The sequence below is a fragment of the Psammomys obesus genome, unplaced genomic scaffold (genome assembly GCF_907164565.1).
Source record: "Psammomys obesus unplaced genomic scaffold, mPsaObe1.curated_primary_1811, whole genome shotgun sequence".
NCBI classification, from domain to species: Eukaryota; Metazoa; Chordata; class Mammalia; order Rodentia; family Muridae; genus Psammomys; species Psammomys obesus.
Window position 1 is genome coordinate 13,296,301 of NW_026596240.1, and position 12,087 is coordinate 13,308,387.

General features: G+C 50.9%; 1 pseudogene; it reads left to right on the top strand.

The window, feature by feature from the left end:
• The first annotated feature begins 9,394 nt into the window (after nucleotides 1–9,394).
• LOC129668452 (translationally-controlled tumor protein-like) lies at nucleotides 9,395–9,952 on the top strand (annotated as a pseudogene).
• The last annotated feature ends 2,135 nt before the right edge of the window (nucleotides 9,953–12,087 follow it).

Below are 12,087 nucleotides of genomic sequence, written 5' to 3' on the forward strand. Positions count from 1 at the left end.
TATATGGACAGGCTCAATGCCATCCCCTCAGGGCGAGGCAGAGTCCTCTCCTTCACCCCGGATGAAGGCTCCCATCTCTGCAGGCTCATTGATATACTCATCTTTCTCATCCATCAAAGAGCAGTTTCCAGGTGCACCTTGCATGTGGGAAGAGCAGCACCCCACCCTCAGCTCATCTGCTGGACCCCCGCTTAGTCCAGAGACACCAAGAAAACTGCCTAAGCCTGAAAGGCCAGGTGGGCACAGGCAATAAACAGTTCTGCCGATGCCACTCGCCTCTCTGGGCTGTCCTGCCTGTGTGTGAGCGGCGTGAGGTCATTGACTCACCGGGTCAGCAGCTGCTGAGCTAAGCATGGGCCGCAGGAGAAGGGAGCAGAGAGGCTAGGGCTGAGCCTGCAGGTGTCCTTGTACCCTTCAGAGGAGGGTGGTCAGTTCCCTGGAGGATTCGTCCTGCGGGGTGAATGTGAGAACCAGGTCCTGGTGAGGCAGCCACTGAGGCCAGTGTGTGCTGTGTGAGTAGCCAGTGTCCCGCTCTGCCTTGAACTGCTGCCCCCAGGGCTGTGGATCTTACTTCCCGCTAACCCTGAAGGGCTTCCCTAGGCCTTCTTAATGGCTTCATTTGCACATGGGTTTCCTTCTCCTTTCCCTTCCCTTCCTTCTTTCCCTCACCTGCTACTCACCCCAGTCCCAGCAGATGGGGAGACACTTGAAGGAACAAGGTTAAGGCAAGAGAAAGGAAGCTGCCTTCGCAGGGCCTAGCCCACAGCTGGGTGGAAACCTGGATCTCATTAACACCCCAGTCAGGGACCAGCATGGGGGTGTCTCGCCTCCCTGTCCTCCCGCAGGGACTGGGAGGGGCAGGGCATGCTGGGAGACAAAGCTTTGTTATTGGGAGCAGATGGGAGGGGGCAGGGAGAGCTGGCTCAGGGGCGGGGCTGGTGGGTAGGGCACTAGGGGACCAGCAGACCCTCTCCAGATCCTCTGGGGGTCCCTTCACAGGAAGGCTCTGGGCCTGGGGGTCTGCCCAGGACACTGCAGAGGGGGACAAGGCTGGGAGGCACATTTGAGCATGGACCAGACATATGGAAGTCAGTGTCTGCTGGACCAGAGCTGACACCATGTGTGATGGGGACAGAAGTGGGTACCCAGGGGTTGACTGATAGAGGGTCACTCTTAAAGCCTTACTGATCACAAGTTGATGGTGGGGTGACTGAGCTTCCAGTGACCATGTGACAGGAGTGTTGGGGGATGTCCTTGCTCAAGCCTGTTTTACAGGGTTCAGGGGAATGTCAAGTTGAAGGGCATCCACTGCAGCTCATCTCCTGCCTGCCTTGGTTTTGGGGAACAGCTTACATTGGAGACCTTGTTTAGAAGATGTTGAATTCTGGGCCACAGTTCAGCAAAGGCGCCCCAGCCCCTGCCCTTGCTCTTGAAGACTCAGCAGAGTGCGGCCCCACTCGCCCACACATCTGTCCAGGAAACCAGCTTGTGCTGAGCAGGGCAGCCAGGAGGGCCTGTGTCTGGCATGGACGACTCTGCTCGTTAGCACCCTCTGACTTAGGATCTTGAGGAGGAGGCAGGGTTGGAGGGCTAGGGCTAAGCTGACCCTGCTCCCTGGCCAGGGATTCCTCCCACAGAACCCTGCTGCTCAGGCAGCCCCAGCCGCATTTCCTGTGCTGCATGGTGTGGACCCTTAGTCCTCCTCTAACATTTTAATTAGATCCTGCGCTCATTAGACGCTCAAATGCCTTCCAGACACCCCACAGCTGCTTGGGGCCCTCCCCACACCTGCCCTGCCAGCTGGGCCTCCCCCCACACCTGGAAGCCATTGAGCCTCCAGCCAGGACCGTCTGATGCTGGACCCTCCTGTGGCTGCCACCAGAGAGAAGCAGAGGTTTGCTGAGGAAGGGTGAGGACCTTTAAAGATTGACCTCTTTAGTACTGTCTTGAGGCTGAGAAACAAGAAGCTTGGCCACAGTGACATGGTCACTGTGATTTGACCACAGGGTCACGTGGTCACATAGTTCTGTACCTGAGAAAGAGGTCTCAGGTACCCTGCCTGCTTCAGCCAGGTCCAGAGGGGCCAGTAAGTGTTCTTTGGCTTTCTTCCCTTCACTGTGCCTGTTCCTCCCAGCAGGATCCCCCGAGAGGCTCCCCAGGTTTGCCGTCTGTATATGTTCTAAGTGTTTCTGAGGGCCAGGGTGAAAGCAAGCCCTTCTAGCCTCCAGGTTGACCTTGAGAAGGGATGCTGGCACAGATGCCCCCACTTCAGGTGGGCACCAGGCACTTGGCAGCTAACTCAAGTCCATTCAGTCAGGAGTGCCTAGCAGTGACAGGATGCCACCTCTGTCGTCTGTCTGTGCCTTGTCCTTCTGCTCCCTGGAGCAGGCAATGCTGACCTGGCTTAAAGCCTTCCCCAGGTACTGGAGAAGGGACTGCTGCTGCTACCCACCCTGTGGAAGAGGAGAGATTCTGGTGGTGTGGCCAGACCTAGACAAGTCAGTCATCTTTTCCAGTTTTCGTGGTAACAAATGGAAACATCATACTTAGAGATTAGAAATATGCACACGTGGTGCACATGCACTCGGAACACACAGATACACACGTGTGGCCTAATGTTCTTTTAAAGTGTCTACGCCTTATCCTTGTTAATTCAAATGCTGATTTCCCCACCCCCAACTCTCTGGTTTCAATCTGGATATGTCATTGTGATACTCACTATAAGCATCCTGTCTCAACTCTTGTGTAAACAGGACACAAATAAAGCAACTAGATACAATGTTGTGCAATGGGAGGAGCCAGAGGACAGGAAAGAGGGGAGGAGCTAGAGAACAGGAAGGGGCGAGAAGGAGGAGGAGCTGGAGGAGAGGCGAGCAGGAGGAAAGCAGAGCGGGAGGAGAGAGCTTGGAGGACTTAAAGCATGAACCAGACCTAAGATTTCACAAAAAGCAAGTAAAATGTGGGAAATCTAAATGTTAGGAAACTGAGGGCTTGGAGGTTTAGGAGGGACTAAATATTGCCCAGCATTGTGTTCTAGGTTAACTAAAAACCCAGTCTCTGTGTGGTGATTTGGTTATACAGCCGCTGAGGATTAACAGCAGCATTACTAGAAGTTAAACCCATAGTAAATTTTAATTGCCACCTACAACACACACACACACACACACACACGTTGCACTGAGCATAAAGAAGGTAAGGGCAGGGCTTGCCCACACGTGCCCATACCCCTCTGACCTTGCCTGGACCATGTGTGTCCATGGCTGCCTAGTACTTCTGCTCCTCAGCTGACAACCCACCTTCTGAGGTGGTGAGTCGCTGAGAAGTTTGAGGACCCTAGTTTGGCAGCTCAGGTAGGAAGAGTGAGTGTGGGCTGTGGGGTGCTGATGCAGACCCCTGCCCCTCCTGTCACATGGTGATCGATTCTGGGCTGGCTCTGAGCATTGGCTGGAGGTCACTCAGAAATAAATGGGGAGCAGCTGCTGGGGAGAGGCCTGTCCATCAGCCGCCTGTACAGGTGAGGTGATTTGCTGCCTCCCTCTCCAGGCTATGCGACGGAGAGGCTAGGCAGGCTGCCGGGACTTCCATACCTAAGGGCCTGGAAAAGCCAACCAGTGCCCAAGGTCTCCCTGCCAGGAGACAGGTGGCAGGATTGTGGCGCTGGGCTGCAGGTGGTGGGACCAGCCTCATGGCCCCTTCCTGTGCAGTGGCTCTCCTGCTGGATGGTCCCCAGCTCCTCCAGATCTGTGCTCCTCCTGGCCATCTTCATGTCTCCCCTAATTCTACTACTGTTGAGGACCCTGTGTATAGACCCGTCACACTGGCAGATGAATTTGGGGGCCTTAAAAAAGATGGGTGTGGTTGCTTTCAGGATGTGGGATATGGTAGAAAGAGGATCCAGAGTTCGAGGCCAGCCTGGGCTACATAGGTAGGGGTCAGCCTGGGGTGTATGAGAGGCTGTATCAGAACAACAACAAAAACAAAAAGAAAAGAAAGGAAAGAAAAGTGGGGATGGGGTGGGCAAAGAAGGAAGGAAGGAAAGGAGGGACCATTTCCACAGTCAGCAAGTTTGGGAAGGGCTAAGAGACTTTGATGAGGCTGGGCTCAAAATTGTCCTGGGAAGCACGGTGACTAGAAGGAAGCCGTGAGCAGCGCATGGCCCCTGCGCCCACTGCGCTAAGCCTCTGTGCAGATAGCGTTCTCCTTCTGTGGGACCAGCTGTCCTGACCTGCTGTTGCACAGCCCTGGCTGACCGAGTCCTGCCGTTACCACTGCGCACAGGCATGGACAGCAGCTGGAGGGAGCTCTGCCTGGCCGCATCCTTGCCACTGTCAGCCTAGCCTGGTCGGGTCATCCTATCTCCTAGAGCTCAGAGCAGCTCCAGCTGACAGGCTCTGCCCTCCTCCTCCCTCCCTTCTTCCTCCCCCATCTCCTTTCCTCTGTTTCTTTCTTGGGAAGGCCCTAATGCAGACTGGCAGGCCTGTCTTGGCCCTCCTGGTTACATTGGTGGTCCCCGATCCCTGAGAACAGCTTTGCCAGCTGAGGTCTCCATGTTAGTTAGTGCTTGGGTCCACCTGAAGCTCCACAGCCCGTTCTTTTCAGCTCACTTCCCACAGATCGCTGGTGTTCGGAGCCCTCAGCGGATGGGAGCCCTCAGCAGACCCCCCCCCCCATGGGGGTCTTTGTAGCTATCTAGCATTTTCCCAAGCTCACTCCTCTGAATGGTCCTGAATTAGTCTGAGAACCAGTTTTAAAGTTCTGGCTCACCCTTTCATGCATACCTGGGGCCAACAGCCCCATTTCTCAGTAGAAGTGCTTTGTGTCCATCAGATTTTTCTTGCTGTAACAAAACACTCAGCATAATTCACTTGCAAAACCAAGTTTGTCTTAGTTCACAGGTTTTGAGTTCCAGTCCATGAGAGGTTTGTTTTGTGGCATTGAGCCTGTGGTGAAACAAAATCACTCATACCAGGGAACACACACACACACACACACACACACACAGGCAGAGGAGACAAACACACACGTGGGGGGCTGTGAAGGAAGCAGCTGGGATCATCATCCTCTAATGATTGAGGGCCTCCCACTGCACTGCTGTGCTCAGAGGTTCTGTCACCACCAGGACCCTGGGGACCAACCTCTGGGTGACATGGCAGGTCTTCCCAGACTGCTGCCTCAGCCGTACCTGTACGCTGAGTGAGAAGAAAGCCCTCAGTGGGGTCACGCTTCACGTTCCTCAGTGACTTTTCATTGGTTGTCCTCCAAGAGAATTGGTTTTCAGAATCACAGACCTGGTAAGGGCTTTCCATTTTTGTTGTTTGAAGGGAATTTTCTGTATTCTGAGTTGTGACAGTTCCATAAAAATGTATGAAGACAACGGGCACTGTGCCTCAGGCCTGTAACCCCAGCACTTATGAAAGAAGAGGCAGACAGAGATTGCTCTGTGAGTTCAAGGCCAACCTGGTGTACAAAGCAAGTCCAGAACAGCCAAGGCTACACAGAGAACCCCATCTAGAAAACAAACAACAAACAAACAAAAACCCAAAACAAATAGAAGGTATGAAGACACAGGTTGCTGGACAATCAAAGATGGTGAGACAGGGACTGGGAGAGCCTCAATATGAAAGAAGAGGAAACTCTACAGTATGACCAGCCCAGGAGGAAGCTGGAAGTAGGAAGTAGTGAGGCACAGGGGGAAGCAAAGAGAAGGGCTAAGGGAAAATAAACCAGAGAAGTCCACTTCAAAGGTCACTCTTTTGGGTTCTGGATCTCCCCGCCACACCCTAAAGCCCAAACCACAAGGTTTGGTAGTGATGAGGTGTGTGTGGTCTGGGACTGGAAACCCAGAGTGGATGAGGAAGGACCAGTAGAGAGGGAGGCAGAAGTCAACATAGCCAGTCCCTGTCTCACCATCCCGGCTCAGCCCTTCTCAGCCCTTCCCACTCCTGGCAGTCAGCCCCCAGCCCTAGTCTGCCAGAAAATATATTTGATCTTTGATCCTAGGGCTACCCTGGAGACAGACCTGGAGACCGCTGAAGGTATTATCATGGCTCGGGTCATGAGAGGTGCAGGGGGGCCTGGCAGGAACTGGAGGAGGAGGGGGCCATTAGGCCTCCTGCAGCTGTTCCTGCTGTCCCTCTCAGCCACTAATCTAGCTCAGGTAGAATAAAACACCAGGCTTGTCCCTGCTGCTGTTGTCACTGCTCTCCTCTAGGCAGGACAGATGGTCATCTGAGTAATCCCACAGTCCTCTTGTCTGGAATGGCTGGTGTTCATCCCTACAGTCTAGAAAGGGCTTGAAGGATGAATCCTCACCTCTGTACATCTCTTGGGAGTCAGTTGAGCCTCCCACAGTCCTTCCAGGTTGCTGGGTACAATGGGAGCTCAGTGTCTGAAACCTTGGTTTTGCCCTCTCACGGTCATTTCTGCCTGATGGGCAACACTGAGGGTAGGGTAGGGTGTGTCCCAGGGATGCAGGCTCTTTCCTTAGGGTAGTCTTTGGTTTTGTCTTGTGCAGACCAGCAGGGGACAGCTGGCAGCTTGTTGGCTTCTGGAATAGGTAGCATTCATTGCCAGCTTGGTGGGGTGTGTGGTCAGCCAGTAGACAAACCTCTGGGGGTGCCAATGAGAGAGCGTCTAGCTAGGTTAGTCCAGGTGAGTAGTCCCATTGTAAACCTAGGTGGTTCCATCCTCTGGGCTGCGGTTCCAGACTGAATAACAACAGTATCAGTTCTGGGGCCTCAAATTTGCAGGGCAGAGTTTTTGCCTCATTGAACATGTCTGCCAATTAAGATTGGCACTCTGGTCCTGTGAGGTTTTGATGCCTCCCACAACCCTGGCCAGAGGCCAGAATCAATGTGGGGTCATGGTCAGGGATAGTCTTGCAGCCAGGATAGGGATGGCCTTCGGTTAGGGTCAGTCTGGGGCCAGTGTCAGGCGTGATCTGTGGCCTTGGCTGAGGCCAGTCTGAGGTTACAGTATGTGACAGAGGATGTTGAGTGTGGCTGTGAGACATTTACTCTCACTGTAACTGGGGCAGATTGGCAGCGAGGTTGGTGTCCGCCCCCATGTCCAGACAATGAAAAGTCTCTTGGACTCTCCATCACGGATCAAGGGCCCAGAGTCAGGATCAATAGTTCCAAGTTCTCACACCTTTCTGAGGCCTGGAGAAGGGGGCAGGGCCACCAAGGCTTGTGTCTCAGTAGCCAGACGGTCCCAGCTCCCAAAGGGCAGGACCCCTGCATTTGGCCACAATCTGAGGGGCCACGCTGGGACCATGGAATATAACACCCCAGACTCTTAAGTTCAGGATCTGGATGCCAGGCTTTAGCTTGGCTTTGCCTGGGGCCAGTGTTTTTCAGATGGCTGTGGGATAGGTGATATCCTATATTTCAGCTAGACCTTCTCCTCAATCCTTAAGACAACTAAGAAGCCTGTTAGGCCCAAGGCAGGAAGCACATAATCGATTTCTTTGTCCTAAGTGCATGTCTGTCAATATGTTGCCGTTGAAGCTGCCTGTTCCAGCAGAAGTGGGGGCAGAAAGGAGATTGCAAGCCTGGCAGGAGGCTTGCTCTGTATCGGTTCGTGTAAGAAAAAGCTTGCTGGGGAGGAGTCCTGGAGTCCTGGGACCCTCAGTGGTGTCACTGGGGCCCCTTCTGTGCCCCAGGACTGGCCCGGCTCTGCAGGAAATTCATAAGCAAAGTTGTTTTCTATTCCCCAGGTTCCACGTTCAGAACTAGAATAGTGCAATCACTGTGTGGGCTGTCAGCACCGGGCAGGGCTCCGAAGATGCTGGAAAGGCTGTAGCTCCCATTAGTCCTCAACCTAGATGGCATGTTAGCTCAACCAGCAGTGTTTAAAACAAACAAGCCCAGGCTATCTAGACACTGTGGCATGGGTATGTGTCTTTAGCTCTAGGGAAGAGGAGACATGTGGATTCCTGAAGCCAGCCTAGCTTACTTAATGAGGTCCAGGCCAGTGAGAGAAAGGCAAGCAGCAGCAGTACAAGTCTGAGATAAGCAGAAATATTACAGCCTGTTACCTAAAAATATGCTACAAAGCTATAATAACCAAAACAGCATGGACACTGACAGAAAAGTAATCAAAGAGACTAAAGAATAGGAAAAAGGGACCATAAAAGTAAACTCTGTGCACCTATACCTGATTTTTTAACAGAAAGATTGAAACTAACAATGCATTGGAGGAGGGAGAATTTGTTCAGTCACTCCTCGTGGGTCAATTGTAGGTCCAGGCAAGAGTCATGGATCTAGAGCTCTAAATTTTACTACTTTACAAGAACCAACATGAAATAGATTAAAGCTATACATGTAAGATGTAAATTTAAAACCATGAGAAGAAACCAGAGGGATAATGATGAGGAGCCCAGAGGGTTTCAGACAAGTCCTCAAAAGAAACGAACTCCAAAAGAGACAAAGGGAGTCCCGTTGCATAGGGAATGTCTGAAGACACAGCCTTGAGAAGGTGGGGAATGTTTGCAGTCATACAGCAAGAGCCCAAACGGCTAGCTGAAAAGACCAGAGAGGTCAACAGACATTTCTCAAAAGCAGACAGAAGGTGGCAGCCTGTCACCCACCCCACTGCTGAGTGAGTTAGTTATCTCACTGCTGTGATAAAAGCCTGACAGAAACAGCTTAGGGAAGGAAGGGTGGATTCCAGCTGCTGCTTTGAAGGTAGAGTCCACCATAGAAGGGATGGCAGCTGGTCACAGTGTGTCCATAGTCAGAAGACAGAGGAAGACGAGAGACAGACTCTAATGTTCAACTCACTGCCTTTCTTTATTGTTATTTTTATTGTTGTTACTATTATTATTACTGAGACAAGGTCTCACTGTCTAGCCTTGGACGGCCTGGAAGTTGCTAGCTTCAAATTCATAGAGATCTGCCGGCCGTTGCCTCATGAGTGCTGTGGTTAATGGTCTGTGCCACCATGACCTGGCGTGCTCCTTTCTGTTCTGTCCAGGACCTCGTCCCATGGAACGAAGCCACCCACTCTTAAGGTCTGTCTGTCTACTTCAGTTAGCCTAATCTAGAAACTCCCTCACAGCCATGCCCGGAGATCTGTTTTCAAGGTGATCCTAAATTTGTCAGTTTTCCAAACAAGATTAACCACGTCGACCTGAGAAACACAAATCAAAACCACAATGAGTTACTATTACGAATCGTCCAAACAAACAAACAAATGCACAAACGAACAAACAAACAAAAGCACTGTCAAGGAGGTGGCAACAAGTTCCCAATACTCAAATGCTGTGGGCCAGAATGTAGATTAGCACAACAATGATGGAACTCCCTCAAAAGACTAAAACTGCTTTTCCACCCATTCCCCTTCCCCGCCGAGCACTGTCCCCAGCTGCCACCATGATCATCTACTGGACCTCATCAGCCATGACGAGATGTTCTCTGACATCTACAAGATCCAGGAAATCGTGGATGGGCTGTGCCTGGAGGTGGAGGGCAAGATGGTCAGCAGGACAGAGGGTAACATCGATGACTCGCTCATTGGTGGAAATGCTTCCGCCAAAGGCCCGGAGGGCGAAGGTACCGAAAGGCAGGAGTCACCGGTGTTGATATGGGCATGAACCATCGCTTACAAGAAAGCAGCTTCACAAAAGAGGCCTGCAGAAAGGACATCAAAGATTACATGAAGTCACTCAAGGGCAAGCTTGAAGAACAGACACCGGAAAGAGTAAAGCCTTTTATGGCTGGGGCTGCAGAGCAAATTAAGTACATCCTTGCTAACTTCAGTAACTACCAGTTTTTTATTGGTGAAAACATGAATCCAGATGGTATGATTGCTCTCCTGGACTACCCGGAAGATGGTGTGACTCCATTCATGATTTTCTTTAAGGATGGCTTAGAGATGGAAAAATGTTAACAAATTGGACCTATCACCTGTCACCGTAACTGGCTGCTGCTTACCATGCATTCAATACCAGGATTTAGGACAAATGGGACTGATGTCATCTTGAGCTTTTATTTTGACCGTGATTTATTTGGAGTGGAGGCATTGTTTTTGTAAGAAAAAAAAACATGTCGTGTGGGTTGTCTAAAAATAAAGTGCATTTAAATAAAAAAAATACTAAACCCAGCCCTGTCACATGACCCAGCACCCCTGCTGTTGGCTGGCTATATCAGTATGGCTGTCCTTCACTGACTATTCACAATAGTCAAGCCAGCGAAGCAAACTACGTGTCTCTCAATTGGGAAGAGGGGAAGGTAAAGGTGGTACACAAATACCACAGAATACCCTTCAGCCACAGAAGGAACTCTGCAACAGCATGGCTAGAGCTAGAGATGATCATGTTAAGTGAAATAAGCCAGGCATAGAAAGCCAACAATGACTACCAGAGGGTGTAGGGCAGCTGGGAGGGAAGATGGAGAAGGATTGATCAACCCGTACTAAATCACAAGTAAGCAAGAAGCAAACAAACTATGGAGCGATTGCAGAATAGGGTGAAAATAAGTAGCAGCCATTGTGCGCCTTAAAAACAAAATGTGCATTGTTTCACCACAAAGAGATGACCAGTGTACAGAGTGAGGCTCACATCTGACCTGATTTAAATATGACACAATGAGCTGGACCTGGTGTCTTGAGAGGATGAGGCAGGAGGATCATAGATCAAGGCCAGCCTCAACTTTATGAGACTGTATTTCAAAATAAAAAACTAAAAAGAGGACCGGGCTGGGGCTCAGTGGTGGAGAACTTTTCTTGACCACATGAGGCTTTGGGTTCAATCCTTAGTACCATTAAAAACACAGTAAAACCAAGCACAAAACATACGTATCCATAAAATCACACGGCACCCATTAGTGTCTATAATTTTATGCTTTATGTATCAGTCAAGATAAATTTAATATAGAATTAATAAACAAATACGTGTTAGGGCATGAGCCCAGGCAGCCTGGCTCCTGACCGCACACCCTTCACAGACTTTGCTGTCCCCTGGGAGAGTGTGCCCCAGGTGAGGACATAGCCCAGGCCCTGGGAATGACAGCAGCCATCACACTGCTGCAAAAGAGCAAACAGCACCCAGCTAGCTGTTTGTTTGAACTGGGTTCAGTCAAAGTCATGCCTAAGGTGTCCTGAGACCCTTGTTCCCTGAGCTAGGCCTGCAAAGGCAGATTGTCCTTTAGGGAGGTTTGCAGGAGACAGGTGCTGGGAGGACAGGCTGCCTGTGGTCACCCTGTGCCCCCAGCAGCCCTCGGCTCGCTTGCCTCTCACTGACATGCAGTTTTGCGCGTGTAGTGTTTCTCCTGACTTTTTCTTACCTTATAAAACTGTCTCTGCACTCACAGAGATAGCCACTTTCTTGCCTGATGTGGGGTCAAGTCTCCTCTGTCTCCATTTTTCCTGCTGTCATTTCTATGAGTGGTTGTCGATTTTATTCTTTTTTAAAGCGGACTCGATGCTTGGCTCCATCATGTCACTTGCTTTCTGTTTCGTCATTTTGTGCTCTAACCTTTTAACTTTTATGTATGCAGGCGTGTGCACATACGCGTGTTCACGTGTGTGTGTGTGTGTGGGGCATATGCATGTCAAGGCACATGTATTGTCAGAGGACAACTCTGGGAATCCATCCTTGCCTTCCACCTTGTTTATGGCAGCATAGGCCAAGCTAGACGGCCTGTGAACTTCCAGGCCATCTCCTGTCTCTACCTCCCATCTCACCATAGGAACATGGGGTTACAGATGCGTTTTTGAGTTTGAATGGTTCTGGGAATCTAAACTCATATCCTCAAGAGGATGTCAAGTGCTTTAGCCACTGAGCTATCTCCCAAGCCCTGTGCTGTATCTTCAGAACCCTAGCTTAATCTGAGGAAGGCATGCCAGATGTGGGGAAGGTCCTAGACTTTCATCTGCCCCACGTGCCTGTAAGATGTGTGAAAATCATAGCTTGGATTCCCAGCTTTCCCTCAGAATGGCAAGTCTGCTCCAGACTGAGGAGTCATTGTTTTATGTGTTCCCCATCTCTGAGAACCCTTCTGGATTTGGCCTCTGCTCCTTACCTTCTTGTGAGCTAGTCTGTGCTCTTCAGATTGTTGTCAATGTGAACTACGGAATGGGCTGTAT